The following is an 18917-nucleotide window of genomic DNA, read 5'->3' as shown; positions in this document are numbered from 1 at the left end:
ATAGCCTTTAAAGAGCATAGAAACTGGGTCAGTCACAGAGCAGCCCTGTGTAGGGTTTTCTGCCAAGTATAGGTGGCAACACCTGCCCTTTCCCATTTCTGAAATTTAGGGAAAAAGAGAGAGAAAACACTGGTCTATTTTTCTAATGCCTCGGTCTATGATTTATGTCCTCTTGTAAGACAAAGACTATTCAATAATGCTTAAATCAGAATAATTTTATTTCTAAATAAGTGCATGTCTGGCTGTTGGCTGGACAAATTGGCAATATGTTTCAGGATCTTTTTAAGTAATGACCTTAAACTAAACATTAATTTGGGAGTCCCTTGCCTCATCTTTCTGTCTGTTCATCCCCTCCCCCCAGTAAATTTAATATTTTGAATGGCAGGCTGAAGAACAGCTACACCCAAGTACCCATTTCTTTCATTTTTTTTCCCCTTCTTTTTTTTTAAATGAGAAATCAAGGTGTGTGGAACAGAGCAAATCATGTAGCCCTTCGTAAACTGGGGTTGGGGGAGGGAGGGAATAGCAGCAGATATTTCCAGGAGGATTTGCTGTGGAGCCTGGTGTCGGGGGAGGCAGGAGCAGCAGGAGAAGGCTCTGCCGCTGCTTGGGGCGGCTGGTGCGGAAGTTGATGTGCAGAACCGCGGAGCCGCGGCGCAGGGGTCAGACTCGTACACATCAGCCCCGTTTCCTTGTTTAATTACCTGAAGAGCAAAACATCCAGGCTGGGAGTGTGTGAAAACCCAGTATCTCGATCAGCAGTTTGCTGCTCTGACATCCTGCGAGGCCAGCCCCGTCTGTCCGCAAACGTCAGGGCTGGTTCCTGACAGGGGGCTATCTCTGCCGGGCCTCGGTTCCTTCCATTCAGGAGGCATTGTGTGGAAGAGGGTTTGGTCAGGAATTTGAGGTTCCTGCCGGTTCTTCCAGCCCGGACAACCCTGTGACAGATAGGCATGATTTTTTTCTTTTTAATAATAATAAAGAAAAAAAAATTGGCTCTTTTTAGTCTTTCCCTTGTAATTCTGGCATTGGTATAACACTGACTGAAACAAAACATTAACCCTTTTTCTTCTGAATTTGCGTCTTTTTTCATTTATTTGATTCTTTTTTCTCTTGCTTGATCTCTTATTTTCAGAAATCAAATCTTCTGAGGAACAAATTTTTTGAGGTGGATTTTGTTCTATGCAAGAGTTAAACTTTTGAAAATGGTATGTTTTTTCATAGTTCTCATTTATATAATCATCATGCTTGGCATATTAAGTTTGTCATTTTAAGCATGCTTGGCAGCATTATTTTTCTTTGTCCCCTGGATTCAAACCAAGCTAGTATTTGTTTCTGGCCCATTAAAACAGTAATGGCAGCTATCAATGCTTCCATTCTCATTATCCATGTGATTTTCTTAGATGTTTAAAAGTCTGGTGTTGAATCTTAAAATGTTGGGATAGGGTCAGTTTTAGTCCCTCCTTACAGAGGTCACAGGCAGCGTTCAGTATTGGGTCCACAGATGGATAGTGTTACTTTAGGATGTAAAGCTCCTCCCAATAGCTAAAAGATACTGTATGTTTACATGGGCAAAGGGCTTGGATAGGTGTTTGGTTGTTTTGGGGTTTGTTTATTTGTTTGGTTTGGTTTGGTTTGATTTAGTTTTTTGTCTGCTTTTGTTTTGTTAGTTTGTTTTTGGTTTGGTTTTGTTTTGGCTTTTTTAATGTGTATGTGTGAAGAATTAAAGTACGACTTCTTGTTTGAATGATGACTGAAGAATATTACACTTATTTGTACAATCTCGGTACTTCATAACATAGTGGTGTTAATAGTTGTGCTGGTAGAACTTAAAATCACTGGGTACAAGTAGTAGAGGGAGGCAGCATAATTAATAAGGGCTTCAGCAGAAGTGAGTGTAGCATGTGACTATTGCCTTTTATTGTTGTGGGCAGAAGCTAGTCCAAGAAAGATACTTGTGGTTGCAGGAGGAGAGATGGAGAGCTGGAAATTAACTAAAGTTTCATTTCCTTTCATGCTGAAGGCTTTTGGTCCATTCTGTAGAGTTATACCCACAGGCTCAGCATACATATTAATGTGCTAGAGATTTTGGGTGCTTCGTACGCGAGATTGAAATCTTTTGAGCAGTTAGATTTTCCCTGCTAATCTTTAATTGGAAAATTGTAATACAAATGTAAAGGCATACTTTTCTTCTTGCATGCAAACATTGCAGGTAAGGATTTTGGGGACCCTTGAGTGAGGAAGGTAGCTTTCAGTGTGCATATGCTGTCACAGAAGGAGTCAGCTACAGTGCAGGTGGTCCAGAGTCATTGTCATCTATTGTGCCACTAATCCCCCATCTGAAAAGCATTTTCAGGAGATGGTGCAACAAAAGAGCTGTAACAGTGTTATCAGATTGATAATGGTGTTCTAATGAACTCTTAAATATGTACAATAATCCTTCATCTTTAGAATCAGCCCCTTTCTTCAGTATAAACTCCCTTGGTTACTCTGGTGTAAAGGTGCCTTTAAGTAAAAGTGGATTACTTAGACATGTAGTTTTAAATGTCTGTCCTGTCACATTGTAAAGAAGCCATAATTTAAATAAGCATTGAATGTATTTGTAAGATGAAAAAAAAGATGGTTTATGAATTGCGGTCAGTCTCGTGTTCTTGAATGGAACATTACATATGTTCAGGGTTTGTATATATGAGGAAAATTATGTGTCTCTATGAAAGCACTGTCTGTTAGTTGAACCTTTACAGGTTATCTAAGTTGTGTCCCTCTTTTCTAGTGTTTTAATTGCCTTTTATTTTTTTTTTAAGAGTTCATAATCCAGTGAACTGTCCATGACCTTTAGCCAACTATTGCCTGCCTCAACCAGCAGTCCATTAAATGAAAAGTTCTCCATGGATGTGTGGTGACAACAACCACATTGTCTTTCCTCCTACCCATTGGGTGTCTAGAGCCTCTTTGAAAATAACAGCCTTTACACCAGGGTTGCCACTCAAAAATTCCTTGGTGATAATGGTTTTAAATCAGCATTCTCTTTGAAAAAATATTTATCTTGGCCATCTCCAAAAGCCTCTGCTGTGATAATCTTGCTTAAGGAAAGTTCTTGCACATAATAGATCCCAAGATGGTTTGGGCTTTATTAAAACTGGCATCTTGCATTATGCCCAAACATTTACTGCTTCTCTTTGCAGATATTCTTCTAGTGTAAAGTGGTGTAATTTGTTCTTGGTATGAAATTCCACTTCATAATCACTTCTGTCTTTTTCTGCTTCTCTTCTGAATGGCTACAATGAAGCACCATGTGGAGTACAAAACCATTAGATAGAGTGAAATTATATTTAGAGGCCTGTGTTCCTCAAAGATCCTCCCAGTTCCTAAATAAACAAATATTTTGTATTTTAATTTTTTTAGCTATGATGGGATTCATCTGGGTCAGACTAGAAGCACAGAGATTAGGACAACACATGGTGCTTGCAGCGAGCTTGATGTGCTCCTTCAATAGCACTTTAAGTGAATACCATTCTAGCTTAGTTTTGTAATGGAAACCTAACTGGCACAGGTGTTTTTCCCCCACAGTGTTAGAGTGCTGATTGTTGCTATTCAATTTGTGTGCTAATTGAGGGTACGAGGGTAATATTTTACTCACACCTTGGAATTCTGGATCTTCTTTTAGCTGTCAAGGTTTGTGGAGGTGGGAGAGGATAACTGTCCAAGGCAGCTGGAGCAGAGGCAGGTCCTGTAGTGAGTTGGAGAAGAGAGATGTGTAGTAGAGTGAGAAGGTGGCCCCAGACTCATGAATTTAGGAGTAGATCTGGTGCCCGAGAGAAAACAGAGGACAGTGATTAGAAAAGTGAGAGAAAAATGGGATGGAAGGTATAACTAAGGAAACAATGGGAAGAAAAATATTTGACTAAAATCAGCACCTTCCTTTTGTCACTTACAAACGATAATGCCTTTCTATCATCAAGGGTTGAATGAGTTTGTGTACTGATTCTGGTGTGTTTCCAGATGCTGAACTGCATTAGAGCAGTTCATTTCGTAATACTGCCTGGCATTTTAACAATTACAGTGTCTGCCAGTGGGTTGTCCTATTATAACTGTGAGAAAACTCATCCATAAAAGAACCACTGTTCTGTTTGGACTTAGTTCTCTTCATGTAAAAATCTGCCCCTCCTGCCTCTGATGCATTAGGGAAACAGAAAATACTTGATTTTAAGGTGACTTTCTCACCTGGCTCTGGAAAGCAAATAATTTAAATGGGGAAATAATACTTAGCTGTCCTAGATATGCTGAAACATTTATTTACAATCCTCATTGACTTGCCCTCTTGAAATTACTCAGTAGTTGACAGATGTCATCCTAAAATAAAGCATTAATAGTAAACAACACCATGCTGTCCAATGGCAGTGCTGTGATGTTATGGGCACTACTGTGTGTATAAAAACATAACCAGACATGCTGAATAGCCAGGTTTCCAGCCTATTACAGTGGAGGCCAGTGCAAAGATTTTGCTAACTGATGTGAGAATAAGCATTATTTTCTGAAAACTGGTCAGTTTGTTTTACTAGCACAACCACATCATTATACTGTTGAAAAAAAATGTTGAAAAATACAATACTTTAATTTCCCTTATATTTCTGATGACTGTTGTGGTTTGCAAATTCATATTGAGCTCATCAGGAACAATAGCTTTGTGTGAAGGCCCCTTTGAAAAAAGTTTTTGTACCATTATAAATGTAGTAAATAAATACAAGTTGATCAATATATGACAAAAGGGTGAAGAAGGGAGGTCAATAGGTAAGAATATTTGCATATAAACCATTTTCACCCTGTTGAAAATGGCAGTACGAGCATAAATAAATGTTTTGTAATGCTGTGTATTTGCTCCACCTGGTGGATTTTCCTGGAAGTGTTTTTAATCTTCCTAATGGGAATTTGTCTTTAATATAAAAGGCATTTCTCAGAGTAAAGGCAACTTCTTTCTTTCTTTCTTTCTTTCTTTCTTTCTTTCTTTCTTTCTTTCTTTCTTTCTTTCTTCCTTCCTTCCTTCCTTCCTTCCTTCCTTCCTTCCTTCCTTTCTTTCTTTCTTTTCTTTTTTTTCTCTTTTCCCTTTTCTCGTTTCTTTCTCTTAGCAATGGCATTGCAATAGGCAAATTTGTGGAAAGTATAATTTGATATTTGTCTTGGCCACACTTTGTCAGCACAGAGATGTCTATGAAAGTGTAGCATTCCAAATCCATTAGTAATTACAGTTTATTCTGGGGCTTATTTAGAGTATTCTTGGACTCATCTAGAGATTAGTAATTGCTGAGTCCAAGTCTGTGGCTTGTAGAGTTACATGTGATCAGTGAAAGGGAGGATTTGCTATGACCCCCCCCTCCCCAGTTCTGAGCCCGTCGATGAGAAGTAGCAGTGTTATTGAAAAAGAGAGTTACTATGCTTAAGTGTTAGTGCTGTACATCAGCATAAAATCTGTCTGTCATTAAGCTAGCTTTGCAAACATTGTTTTCTTTGGAATTCTTAAGGACTCGGTTATGCTTTGATCATCTCATTGTTCTCCTTAGGTTATTTTTTTCCTTTAGAGTGTAATGGCTCCCTAACAGAAGGTGAAGTTTAGAAAATAGTGTCTCCATATGCAAGGGATTTGGAGACCTTTTTATTGTCTTTAAAAATGTCATTCATAGTCCTCATTAGCATTTATTGTTGCAAGCATACAAGCAGAAAATGTGAAATTGGTATGTCATGAATAGCTCCACAGAGCTCTAGAGCCCTGAAATTTTGCCTGCAGTGTGGTATGGGGCAGGCATTGAGAGAAAGCTGGCCAGATGGCTGCCAGCACAGAGCAGAGCTGCAGGTTTTTGTCTCTGGTGCTGAGAGGAGGGAAAGTTCACTGGAGCATACGCTATCACCCTGTGCATTTTAACAAAACTAACTCGCCATCAGTCAAAACTGGGAGGTGGTGACATTGAAACAAAAGTTTTCAATATAATGTAACAATCCTTGTCAAATGAATAAAGTATGTTTAGTTAGTGTCACAAATATTGACATGTTACAGAGAAAAATGCAAGGCTCAAATTTATGGCTAGTGGTAGATACACTTTCACACAAATATGCTCTACATTATGTTTATTATGAAGATCCTATACATTGAATAGACATCGATTAGAGGTCAAAACTTGGGTTAATATACTACAGCAGGAGGAGTTTCCCTACCCATGTTAAATGAACAAACACCCTGAGCTTCAAGTCAAAAAGCAACTGATAGCTTGAAACAGTTTTTCCTTCATTGCCCCCCTTCCTTGCATGCCCCCACCCTTTTCCCTTCTTTTTGTATCTTAAAATATGGCTGTAGTTCAGCGGGAGCAGATATTCTCTTCCAGGCTCTCCAGGTCACACTGAATGTGTTTTTTCTCTGTTAGTGAGACAGCATCATTGGTCTTTTCTTTCAGAAATATTTTCAAATCAATATCAAATTTTCTAAAGTGCATGAGTGGTGTCTATGCACAGATGGTGTGGTAATTTTCTTTGAAGTCAAATGATGATAGAAATTAGCAGTCAATTCTAATTTACCCACATTTTAGAAAATATAGTATTTAATAAAAATGTGAGGCAAAACTTGTTTAGCCTAGATCTAGTGAAAGAAATAGACCCCATGACAGGTACACTTATATGTGAGTTTTTCCATGTGAGTGTTTTTACTAAAACATATATAGAGAGCAAAAGCTCATGCGTTCTTTAAGGTATGAATGTTGTCCTCCCACTGTGAGTCAGTTAATTTTTTATGGAACTATTCTTTCATGTTAGGTTGGAATGCATATTTTCATTGTTTTAAAACCTGAAATGCACCCAAAATGTCACTGGAATTTCTGTGTGTTCAACAAAAATTAATTTTGGGGGGGGGGGGGGGGTTTGATCAAAAAGCAATAGGCACTCTAGGTTGTTAAGTTTAATGCACTGTCAAGGCTGCCTTTTCTTAACAGATTATTTAAAATACTTTCTGGAGTATTGTTGAATTATGGATATAACTTACGAGTTTTCTTAACCGTAAAGCCATGAATGCTTTCTCAATTCCAGTGAGTTTAATCCAGTACTCGAGGTAACATCACGAACAGTTTGTCTTAGACAACGAAGAATATTTTCTTACCACCTTGGTGACTACCTTTCAACTGCTCAGTGTTTGATTTGTGTAGGTAATCTCAATTAGTTTATGTTTTACAGAACAGTGTATGTTTTAAATATCTCATTTGTCTTTTTTCAGAAGTCCAGAAAGCCTTGCCAATAAGGAAATGCTTAGGGAAATGTTTAGTGTTATCTGGCGAATGTTTTGTGTTGCGTGCATAAAGAGCTTCTGTTAACAGATAAGCCCATATCTTATTGGAATATTTAAATTCCATTTCAAGGAAAGAATTAGAAGTTTACAGAAAAGTGCCTTTCTTGAGTAGATTGAGCCTTTTGTGGTAGTGCAGTAAAACCAAGGGAGGCTAGGTACAGTGTAATGGAAAAAGTTGCACTGAGGGTCCCATTACAGGCTCAGGTGGGCTGCCATTGCACCAGGCAATCAGAGATACTTGGGCAGCAAGAAATGACTGAGCTTCTCCTGAAGGTGTTGCCTTTACTTGTACTTGTACTGTGGTTGGACAGTCAACTGAACAAAGTTAAGAAAGCATCCAGAAGTGGTTGTCCCCTGTCCCCCACATCAGCTCCACAGCTCACACATTAGGTGGGTTTGCCCTGTCAGTGGGATGCCTTAAGAAAACACTAATAGCTTCCAGCTGGGTGGAAAATCAAAACGTTTTGGGGCTGACAAAACTAGTAGATTTGAATTTGAAAGCCCCGCTAATGCCTCCATTTTTATTTACCACTCGCCCATAAAAGATTATTTTCCAATATGTCAGCCTCATTTGGTGGCCAGTGGTCTGAAAGTGAAAGTGGAACAAGCAAGCGGGGAAATCTGGACATTAGTGAGTCCGCCCTTTCAAGCTGGTGTGCCACTTTGTGGAATGGCCTTCCCTGAGATTGGGGGGGTCCTAATGACCATTCATCAATGCTCGTTGACTGATCATTGAGTGCCTTCTCATTCAGTTTATCAAGTCTTGCACATAAAAAGTCAGAATAAGCATTATTCAGCTTTGTTAAAGCCAACTAGGAGTAAAATGCTCCATTTGAACCCATTTTGCCCTTGGTTTTTCACTTTGTTAATGCAGTCCTGCTTAAATGAGTGCTTTTATTGGGTCTGTTAGAATATCTGAAACTATTAATTCTCTTGTATTGAATAGCTGGTGGCAGGCCAGAGCAGATGGGGTAGAAAACTATTTGGTTGGGTGTATTGCTTTCAATTAGGATCAATGAGGTTTCAGCTCCTTTGAATTAACTCACTTAATACCCACTGTGTGAAGTCACAATGTATCACAACAGTCTGCTATAAGTAGAGCGGGAAGTTGAGAAGTCCTACAGAAAAGCTTTGAGTTAAATTCTTCCTTCACTGTTAATAGAGAGCTTTCATTAACTACAGATGTGTTTCAGTGGACTTCCAGTCCCTGTTATTAAGCTGGGTTTGCAGAAAAGGCAATCTCTGCACTTTTACATGATGGACATTAGGAATTTCCCTTTTGGGGGAATCATCAGATCCATGTCTTGGCTACCTTATATCATCCACTGCATAAAAATCTTTTTACTTCCCCTTGAAATACAAGACTATGGAGACTGGTTTGCATCCTCTACCCATTTTCAAACTAACGACTCCTAGAGGAAGATTTAAAATTATTTTGTGAAGGATTTTGAGTGATGGTCAAAGAAGGAGCTGGTGCCCATCCAGGATGGTGTAACGTAATGTGCACCATAAAGAAACCGTCTTGTGGATTGTCTTGTGGATTTTTCATTCTCTTTGTATCCTGTTCATTTTGGCAGTACTCTGACTCTTGTGATGCAGCAGAACTGTTCTGTGTTAAAACCAGTGTCTTTCCTTCCTTGGTGGAGAATAAAACCATTTTACAGAATGGGCTGTCCACTTTTGCTAAAATTCTAGACATGGTGCAAAAACTTCTAGGCAAGCCTTAGGTGTTGCAATCTTTAGGTACTGCATTAGAAAAGGGGGTGGGGAAAGCAAATAAATTTCCACAGATACTTCTTCAGGGAGGACTGCCAAATGGGTTGCAGCTTGCCTTAGTGTATTAAATAATGAGAGGGGAAAACTATTCATGCAGCTGGCTGCTTGAGAAAATGCTGAAGTAGTCTCAGATGCACAGGCATTCTGTTAGCCCCTTCCATGAGCAGACTTCTAGGTGAGAATCTCCAGGGATCCAGGTTTTGTTGACGTGGATCAATTTAAGTGGCAATTACTGTAGTCAGATAACAGCTTAAAAAGGCTTTTTACACACAGAAAAAAGATGCATAATCATGCAGCATATGGAAGTTCAATTTCGTGAGCCATGGTCTGTGGATTTACAATGTACTGATATTAAGACCTTCTTTTAAAGAGTGAATATTGTTCGGTTTTATTAAAATGCATCATAGCGTTGACATGTTACTTTCTACTCTGAAGCTGATTCAGGCTGCATCTATGTTGATGAAAGGTTGCATTTCCAACTGTGAAAATGTTTTTCCTTTCATGTCAAGTACAGCATTACAAAAGAAAAACAACGTAGCAAATACAATACTAACTGACTGGTTTTAAATAGTGCATCAAATAATAAAACCAAAAGGACAGTAAAGTCTTTAAAGGCCTTGTTGGTGCAGACTTCACTTGTCTCCATTTCCCTTGCTTCTCTCCCTTTGCCCCTCTGCTTTTCCCCCTTTCATGAGAGTAGTCAGGAAAATGTTTTCATGCTTTGGTTTTCATGTTTCTCTTCGGCTCTCTGACACTCAAAAATCCATTATAGAGAACTTCATTATGATAGATGTCTGATGAAGACGAAGAAAAGACCTGCCTGAGGTAGTAGACACATTCGATTGTTAGTGCTGGGCTGTTTATTGGGGCAGGGGAGCTGCTCCTTTTCTTCTTGATAGTCTTGGATTTGCCAGTTCTGTGTTTGGAATTTCTCTCCTATTTAAATGAAACTAAGGGTGCCACTTAGATTGTGTTAAAAAGATATTATAGAAATATCAGTAAATTAAATGATTAGTTTTCTTTAAGAGAAATATTAATGAGTTCTGTCTGGACATCAGGAGGGACTGTTATTTTCTGCTTAATTTTGCATGTGTGTCCTTTTCCTAAACAGATCTTTATCAGGCTCTGTGGTAGCTACAGGAAGGAAGAGGAAGGCCTAAAAGCAGAGTTGTTTCTTCATAATAGAGGCAGAAGATGGCATAACGCAAAATCAGGGGGGTGCATAAATAAGTACACAAGGACAGACCTTAAACTGGGAAGATCTGACTAAGAATTGTTGCCTTTCCATAAGGGTTTGAATGTATAATGCAAAGGCAAAGTCAGAACCAGGACCTGCATGCTAGTTGTTGGAGAAATGGCTCGTTACTAAAGCACTTTGTAAGTGCTGAATGGGAGGAGAGTTTTAAAAAGGACGGTATTTTTTCTTGTGACTAGAATTTTGTGCAAAGCTGTGTGCTACAGAAGGCATGCGAGTCAAGCTTATGCTTCTTCTAAGAGGCAAAGATGTTTTACAAAGGACTAAAGAGAGACTGCTGAGAAGAAAATAGCCAGCTTTAGATAAAGCACTATAACAAAGACTTGTAGTTTTATGTATCATGGTGTCCATTAAAGCTTAATAGGGAAGAGTGAATTGAACCTAGCCAGGCATACCTTATTCATGTGAAGGATAAACATTTAAGGGGTTCACAAAATCAGAAATTGGGAGGACATGATTGTTTAGCTTTTGAAAAAGCTTTACAGGGAAGATTTTGTTTTCATCCCCCATGGATCACTATGCAAGGTAAAGGAGAGTAAGCTGCAAATGTTTGGAACATATCAATGGAAGGATCCCAGGGGGTTAAAAGCACCATAGTAAAATGTAAGTGGTCTCCTTTCTAAGTGTGGTCTATTTTACACATACTACTGTGGATCTGAGAGAGGGAGTGATTTTGATACTCCATTCCCTATAGTAAAGGAGAATAATAATGACAGAAGTGTGGGAAGGGGGTGGGGAGTGGGGGGGGCGGGAAATTCTCTTGTATATTCTTGTGCACGTTTTGAATTTCAAGCTAAATAAACAGACTTAGTCTTACAAAGTGCAAAATTATGGCTGTTAAAATAAAGAATTTTTTTTTCCACGTTTGGAGGAGAGCTGATTCAAAGTGATGCTTTTTCTTTAATTGTTGTCAGCAGAGGAAAGGGTTAACTTTTAAGGAAAAAATGAATAATTCAGTGTTTGGCTTATCACTCTGCATTTTAGTTTCTATTCTTTGGTCATCTGGAACTTGGTGTGAAAGGTAGAGTAAAAGGAGTCAGCTGAGGGGAGCCGGGGTTGTGATAATTTGCACACACATCCCTGTCATTGTTCTGCCTGAAGAGACAGGGCTGGGTTCAAGGCCACATGTGCTCCTGTCATCATTCACATTTCTGCTCCAAGTGCAATACAGAGTGTCAGCTCTCCATCTGTCTTTGCCTGGCAAACGCACGCGCCCAGCATCCTGCCTCCAGCTACGCTGCCACAGCCAGTTCTGATGGCCCTCCTCGCTTCTCTCTGTTCATTCCAGAACAGGAGGCACTGAGCCCTAAATAAGCTTGCTTTTAGGAGAGAGCCATTTACAGTGTGGTATATTTTATCCAAGGATGCCTGGTGAGTCGAAATTATTGCAGCTCTTTCAGTTCTAAATGAGGAAATGCTGATCGTTTTTTTGATAGTATATTTTCCCTCTCTCTTTTTTTCTTTTCTCTTTTAATATAGAGGGTGATTTGCAAGCTGATACGGGTACGGAGCGATCGCGGATGCTAATTCTGTTGTGTGTGTGTTTGGGGGAGGGGAATTTGTGCAAGTGAACTGCTAGAGATGATACTTACAGCAGGACTGGATGTTTCAATGAAAAGCGATAGAAATAGCAGAAAGTCACCAGCTTTGTGGGTGCAGGTCTTTGCACGGGGGATCATTTTTAGCAAAGAGAAATACAGCTTCAGGCTGGCTTTCATGACTGTCAGCTGCACCTTGAATCTGCAAACATTTGATCGTTGGAGATCATTCACAGCGTTTACCCATCAGCTGAAATTATCTCTGTGAAAAGCTGTTTATGTTGGAGAAGTGAGGGAGATTTATAAAACAGATTATTCCAGCCTTGTCCTAAAATCGTAGTCCTTCACTGTCACCAGACAAATCACCAAAATATGTTGATTCAAAATAAAAAAAAAAATTAAAAAAAAACCCCTGCTGAATTAGAGGAATTGCTGTGGAGCTGGGAGTTATAATAGGTCGGTTTCCTCAGGAAAATACTACCCTTGGATCTTACAATCACTTGTCTTATTGATAAGTGTTATTGCCAATAAAAATGCTTCTATGCAGGGTGATTTGTCTGAGGGGTTTTATGAGATGCTTGACCACGGCTTAGTAGATTGAATTTGGAGTGTTTTGTTTGTGTTTTTTTCCCCCTTTGGTAAGGACTGGAGAAAGCCATGTGCCTGATTATAACAGCTTGTGTTCTGGATAAAAAAAAAAAAAAAAAAAGACAGGGCTAGAGATCCTACAGCTGGCTGGTTCTTGTGGATTATTTGGGTAGGACAGGCAGAAGAGGCTATGCTTGATCACAGAGTCTGTACACCTCGCAGATGGTGTTTTGAAACAGTATCTGCCAGTTTACTGCAGCCACAGTTGCATGTAGGTATTGCCAGTTGTTGGAAGAATGTTTTCCTTTTAGGATTTTCGTATACGGTCATACCCTACTGCTGGTATGTTTGCTGATCCTGCGATTGTAATGAGAAAGTGGGCTCTGTTTGCTCAAAGCACAAGGTTAAGAGGATTTATATGGTTGAAATATGGGCAAATTAATTTGCATAGATAACAACTGAGGACTATGAAAGGTCAATTTAACCCTTTAAACATCAAATTTGATTTGCATGCATTGCATTCCTGGGAATGTGGTCTTCATTAGAAATACCGTGGTAATTCATTAATTAGAAAAACTATGCATTGTGCATAATTTTTACCCACTGATGTTGCCCTTATGTTTGTATGAAACTCATCTTCTCCTGTGCTTTACTCTTTCTGTGTTTTATCAAGGTATTAAGATGTACTAAAATGACACAATCTTACCAGTTTTGATCCTTGTGTGCATTATTCGGTGTATTGGCAAACTGTTGGAATGCCTAGAGTGGACGTTTTTGAAAACCTATTAAGCCTTTGGCATTTAAATTACTTAATCTACCTGCTGGTTAAAATTTCATGCATCTTTAATCAAAATGGCATGTGCCACACTCAAGTATGTATACCCTTATCAATACTCGTTAAGCTTAACCATTAAATAAATCTTTTATTTGCAGCATTCTCTTAAAGCAGTAGCAAGCAAGAAGTGTGTTTTAATGTCAGCTCTGAGTGTTAGAAAACCTTGCACTTGGATACAGAGAATACACTGACAGCTGTGACTGGGAGCATGTGCCAGAATGGAGATACTTGAACAGATCTGACACTTGGCTATTTTTGACACCCATCTGCACTTTTTTACTCTCCTCTAGGATGAACTGCCTCTCAATCTGTTCACAGCATATTTTAGCCCTTTAATATTGTGGTGTTGTGTTTTTTCAAATGGGCATTATTAGCCATCTGGGGCAGATTTTGTATTTTAAAAGTAAGCACATTATGTACAGGAGATTAAAAGGATGTGTATTTTTATGTAAGCTGATATTATGTCAGTGCCTTTTGTGTATGTGTGAAGTCTTGATTTCAGGACCATCCCTTTAGTGATTCTGACATCTGAGGTCCTTTTGGGGAAAGAATAGGAAGTAATAAAGACGGGTTCTGGTTTACGTGTGGTGATAACAATTACACAAACTAAAATTGCCCTTCAAAGACGAATTGCTCATACTGTTATAATTGTGACTGGGCACTCACCTCCCCGCTCTCCTGTCAGGGCAAAGCGACAGCAGCGGGCTGGCTAATGAAGCGCTGTAAAAGCCATTCAGACTTCTGTGAAGGCACTGCTGCAACTCTGAGAAAAGTCTCTAGAAAGATAATCCCGTTAACATGCAGCTTGCCGTAACCAAGTTAACCATTTTGTCATTCTGTGTAGCGAACTCTAGGAAGCGTTTATCTCTAAGTAATTGTTCCTGGGGGAACAGTGTTCAAATCTAATACTGTACACCAGTTTCTCTGATTACTGTGAATGTGGTGGTTGGTTTCTTTTTTTTTTTATTTTTTTTTTTTCCGTACTGTTTATTCCGGACTTTATTTATGAAACATTACAAATCTATCAGTCATTTTATAGTACTTTCAAAGAACAGATGTTGGCCTACAAAATGCTTTATTATTGCCCATGGCAGTATTCAGCATGGTTTCCTTAAAAGGACAATCAGTGATCACAGTCATTGTAGCCCAGAAATAATGCTGCTCTTTCAGAAGATGGCCTGGTATTAGGTCAGACCACCCTTTCTTTACTTCTGCTCTCCAGATGTGGCTGCAACTATTTTTTTTTTTTAAGTTCATGTTTCAAAAAAAAAAAAAGGGTTTGTTTTCAAAATCTGGTTTTACTTAAGATATCTCCATCCTGGAGTGCATTTCATAAATTGCCCACATATTTTTCTTAGCAGAGAACTTAACTGGCTGTAATTTTTAACACATGGCCACATCATGTGATATTTTCAAAACATTTGCACATAGCTTTAAGAAGGTCCCGGCAGAAATGATCCATCATCTCACAGCCAGCCCATTTCTTAACAGCATATCTGCATTTTCCATTTAGCAGAGCTATATATTATTAGCTTACATTTTGGGTAGTAAAACAGTGTATTGCTGATTGTAAAACATGAACTTTATTATCTGCTGAAAATTGATTTGGCATTTATAGCCACTGTGTACTAGAGTGGCTTTCTGGTTTTAACATTAGTGCTTGCAAGTGATGATTTGTTTAAAGAACAGAAACAAAATTGCCATGGACATAACTGTTAGTGTCCTAGTAACCGAACATTTGGATTATCCACCTGTTTTTTAAATATATGCATCTAAATGGTGTTACACAGCAAAAGTGTCCTAACAGTCCATTAACCGACTTTTCTTCTAAGTTGCAGTTGCTGTGCTGTTATATTAGGAGGACTCTGTGTATTACAAAACAAGTTTCCTGCCAAATAGGGAAAATGTGTCTGGAAATACTTAGGTCTGAGTGTTAACTTTGCATCATTATTCCAATCATCCTACATAATGATTTTATCTTCAGGATTCAGCCACAAGTGAAAAGCTCTTTCCCTAAGAGAACCGTGGGTCACTGGGTTCTTCAGATATGTATGATAGGGTTGGGAGGTGACATGTGATGACTTGCTTTTCACAGTATTAAAGTTTCTTCATCTTTTATGGTAGTAATAAATTCCAAAGTCTGCATAACATTATTCCTCTTATTTTCAACCCATGGGGCTGTGAACTGCCTCATGCTACACATGCATGGAAAGTAACTAATACATCAGGGAATGCAGATCATGATGCAGGAATGAATATATATATATATATATGAATATATATATATATATGAATATGTATGTGTATAAATAAAGCTTCATCGGGGTCCCAAACACTCTTTTCCTGAGAGGATTGAAAGCTTTATAGCTCAGGCCCTTAGCTAGAGAAGAACAGCCGAGTTAGTTTCTCAGGACAGGTACTTCCTTGGTGTTTAGCAACAATCCCATCTTGCTTTGAAGATTTTGGACTCCACACTCACATATATAAGGCATGATCATTACAGCTTGCAAATCAATGTGATCCGTATATATGCGATCTGATTTGTGTATACATGATTTGAAAAGACAACTTGAATTTTGCATAAAATTAAGTGATGTGACACACCAGTTTAAAGTCCATACAGAGAAATTGATACATTTAAGAGTAGAGGACATGATACCTGGTCCTTTTCAGGACACACACAAATGCTTCTACCTGTTTTCTGGTTTGTTTGCTTCATCCTTGTTTCTTTCAAGTGTGTACATCAAGGATAATACTACAAAAAATCAGCTGAAACCTGGTATTTCGCTTCCAGGTCACAAAACAACTTGTGCACTTGAAGCAGTAGCTGCCTTCCAAATCCAAAGTGCTGTTCTTCTAACTCTCCTCATTTCCAGGTGTATCACTGTTACAACTTTAAACTTTCCTGATCATGTCAAGCTGCATCTGTGCATAGGGTACTGATAGGGTTAAGCAGCCCAGTGCTGAGATCACATCAATATCTTTTCGGAGTTGAAGCATTTCTGTGTCTTGAGTTGTTCACACAGTTGGATCTGGTAGGTAATCTCAGAGGAAGCCCAGTGCATATGTAGACATGTTGGTCTCTTCACAAGTGTAGGCTTACTTTTTGTTCCCAGAAATGTGTGTGGTGTAAAATGGAGCATAGAGCCAGCAATGCTAAGGCAAGTAGAGATTAAATTGGGAAAAACATAGGGCACAGCAGTGCTTGGATTTTCACTTACACACAGACACAGTCTAGCCATATTGGCCCACTTGGCAAGGCTTATTTCTTTCAATATCCTGCTATGCTAACTCCCTGTTCACGCAGTTCCTCTGTGAAGCTGGTGAAGTCCTTGCCACGTTGTACCATTCTGTCGATATTCACTGGCTCAGCTCTCCAGCAGCTCAGCCATCTCTGCACCGAGTTGCATTTTTGTGATGTACATTTGTTCTTTCTGCCTCATGTACATGAAAGTCACCAGATGAAAAGCAGGACCAGTGCAGGAGCTGCTTTCCCCTTGCTGCTGTTGGTCTTGAGCCATGTTCCCTCTTAATATGTTTCTTGGTCAGTTCTTGGGTAGGACAAGAGCACTGGAGATTACTCCCATAAACTGCTATTGGGCAGTAGCTTTCCCCACTGCTAAAGGAATATGTTCCACACCTGAGTGTGAGCAAGCATAAGGAGGATTTGAATTTTTGTGTTTCACTTCTAGAGTGAGGCTTCCACTCCAAAATCTTGCAAAAAAATTTCAAAGCTCACTCTTCCATCTCACCTAGCTGTGTCTTATATAAACCATTTCTACTTGCCAGTCTTGTGAAGGTGAGGATATGGACAACTTTTCTGGAGGAGAGAGTAATGCTGTGGATTCCACATCTCCAAGTTATTGAGGCCCTTGAAAGACAGGAATTTTCCTGTTGGTGAGCTGTAGGCAGTTGCTAGTTAAATATAATTAATTTTATATAATCTTTTTGTCATCAGCTGTCTACAGCTGCCTCATGGGAGGTTGTAGAGAAGATGGATGAAACCTAATTTTTCTCAAGGTGCATAGTGGTAAAGACAAGAGGTAAAAGGCACAAGTAATAGACCATGATAAAACCCAAGTAGATACCAGCAAAAAAATTCTTCACCATAATGATGGTCAGACATTAAAACTGTTTTTTCACAGAGGTAGTGATATTTTCCTTATTGAAGATCCTGTATTGGACAAACCTTTGGCAACTTGATCTAAACTTCACGTGCTTTAAGACAGAAGGGCATAGACTGTCTCAATCTTGTAGGCAGAGTGCAGAGCAAGAGCCTCATTGTGAGCTTTAACTGCAGAACAGCTTGAGACAACAAGTTGCTGGAGACCTTGGGATTTGAGAGGAGACGCTTCAGCTGAAGGTTCACAGACCTCTTAGTTTTGTCCCTGTGCTGCAGCACACCACCTGTTAGTAATGTTCCTGCAGCTGGTTTAAAGAAGAGATACTGAACCCATCCAAATTCTAAAAGTCTTCTTCTCAAATTCTTATGGCATGAAGCTAGAGCCTTACTTGAGCTTTTTCATGATGTTGCATAATGAGCTGTAGATTTATTTCTGCTTCTTGCTCTTGGGATCTGGTAATCTAGTGGAATTTTCATGAGGAAAAACTACCTGGTAGCACCCATGCATCTGAATTTATTAAAATTATCCAGCCTGATATTTAGCTACTCGTGTGGATAAATATTCTGGGGCTATGCCTGCAACATAACTGTACTTTTATTAGGCACAAAGTGTAAGTCAAAGATGACAGCAAATCTTTCTGAAGTTCAAAAGGAAATACCATCAGCAGAAGACATAGTAATTAAGAGTACTGCTCATATGGTTCTCATTCCTTATGGACATCTTATTAGAAGTAGAGTGTAAACTCTGCTGTTGTTTTTGCATTTTGACAATACTGAGCTGACAAAGACCAAAAGAAATGTGGAAATAGAAGAGTGAAAGGAATTGATATTGATCACCTCCTGGAGGAGAAGCTGAGGATTAAGGAAGAAAAATGTATTTTGGTAACCCTTCGAGCGTACTGCAAATTTGGGCAGATCTGCTGTAGGTTCAGGACAATATCCATACTTTGTTTAAAAATAGGTGTTGGTGAGATTTGAGTAAGTGGCATTTGCATATGTTTAATTAACTGCAGTGAAGTAAGAAATTATTCAAGAAGCAGGAACATGTTTTACCATTCAAAGTCCATTGCCCTTTCTAGCTTATCAATACATCTTTTCTGGGATTTAAGGCACTACTCTGTTTTAAATAAGCAATTTGGAAAGCATATCTAAAATTTTACTTGGTACTCTATCAGTTGTAATGGTTTACTGGAATTTTCTTTATATGTTTATAATCCTCTTCTCCAAGCCTTGGAAGCTTTCCTGTATATGTCCAGTGCACATTCTTGTAGTTTCCCCTGTCTCTCTGATTCTTCTAGCAATGCTAGGTTCAATGTCTTACTGTCCTCCTGTTTGAAACCACATCCTGCTAAAGGAGCAACCTCCCAGCTAGGGATACAGGGCCTTTCCCCTTCCTTCTTTCAGATCTCTCCTTAATATGTATTTTGTGAGTCATGCAAGCACACATGACTCAAATACTCTTCCTGCCACAAGATTGC

General features: G+C 39.0%; 1 protein-coding gene across 5 annotated transcripts in view; it reads left to right on the top strand.

Moving 5' to 3' along the window:
• Window positions 1-18917, top strand: part of RUNX1T1 (RUNX1 partner transcriptional co-repressor 1) — a 114094-nt gene that overhangs the window by 23678 nt on the left and 71499 nt on the right. The window contains exon 3 of one of the 5 annotated variants that reach the window (XM_041412574.1): window positions 1136-1208. The exons of the other annotated variants lie outside the window; for them this stretch is intronic. The gene's annotated coding sequence lies outside the window, so the exon portion shown is untranslated. The remainder of the gene's footprint in view (window positions 1-1135; window positions 1209-18917) is intronic. 5 annotated transcript variants of the gene reach the window in all.

Source organism: Onychostruthus taczanowskii, unplaced genomic scaffold, assembly GCF_017590055.1.
Source record: "Onychostruthus taczanowskii isolate IOZ18803 unplaced genomic scaffold, ASM1759005v1 scaffold4, whole genome shotgun sequence".
In the NCBI taxonomy this organism is placed as follows: Eukaryota; Metazoa; Chordata; class Aves; order Passeriformes; family Passeridae; genus Onychostruthus; species Onychostruthus taczanowskii.
Note: the sequence above shows the minus strand (reverse complement) of the source record. Positions and strands in the feature narration are given on the sequence as shown.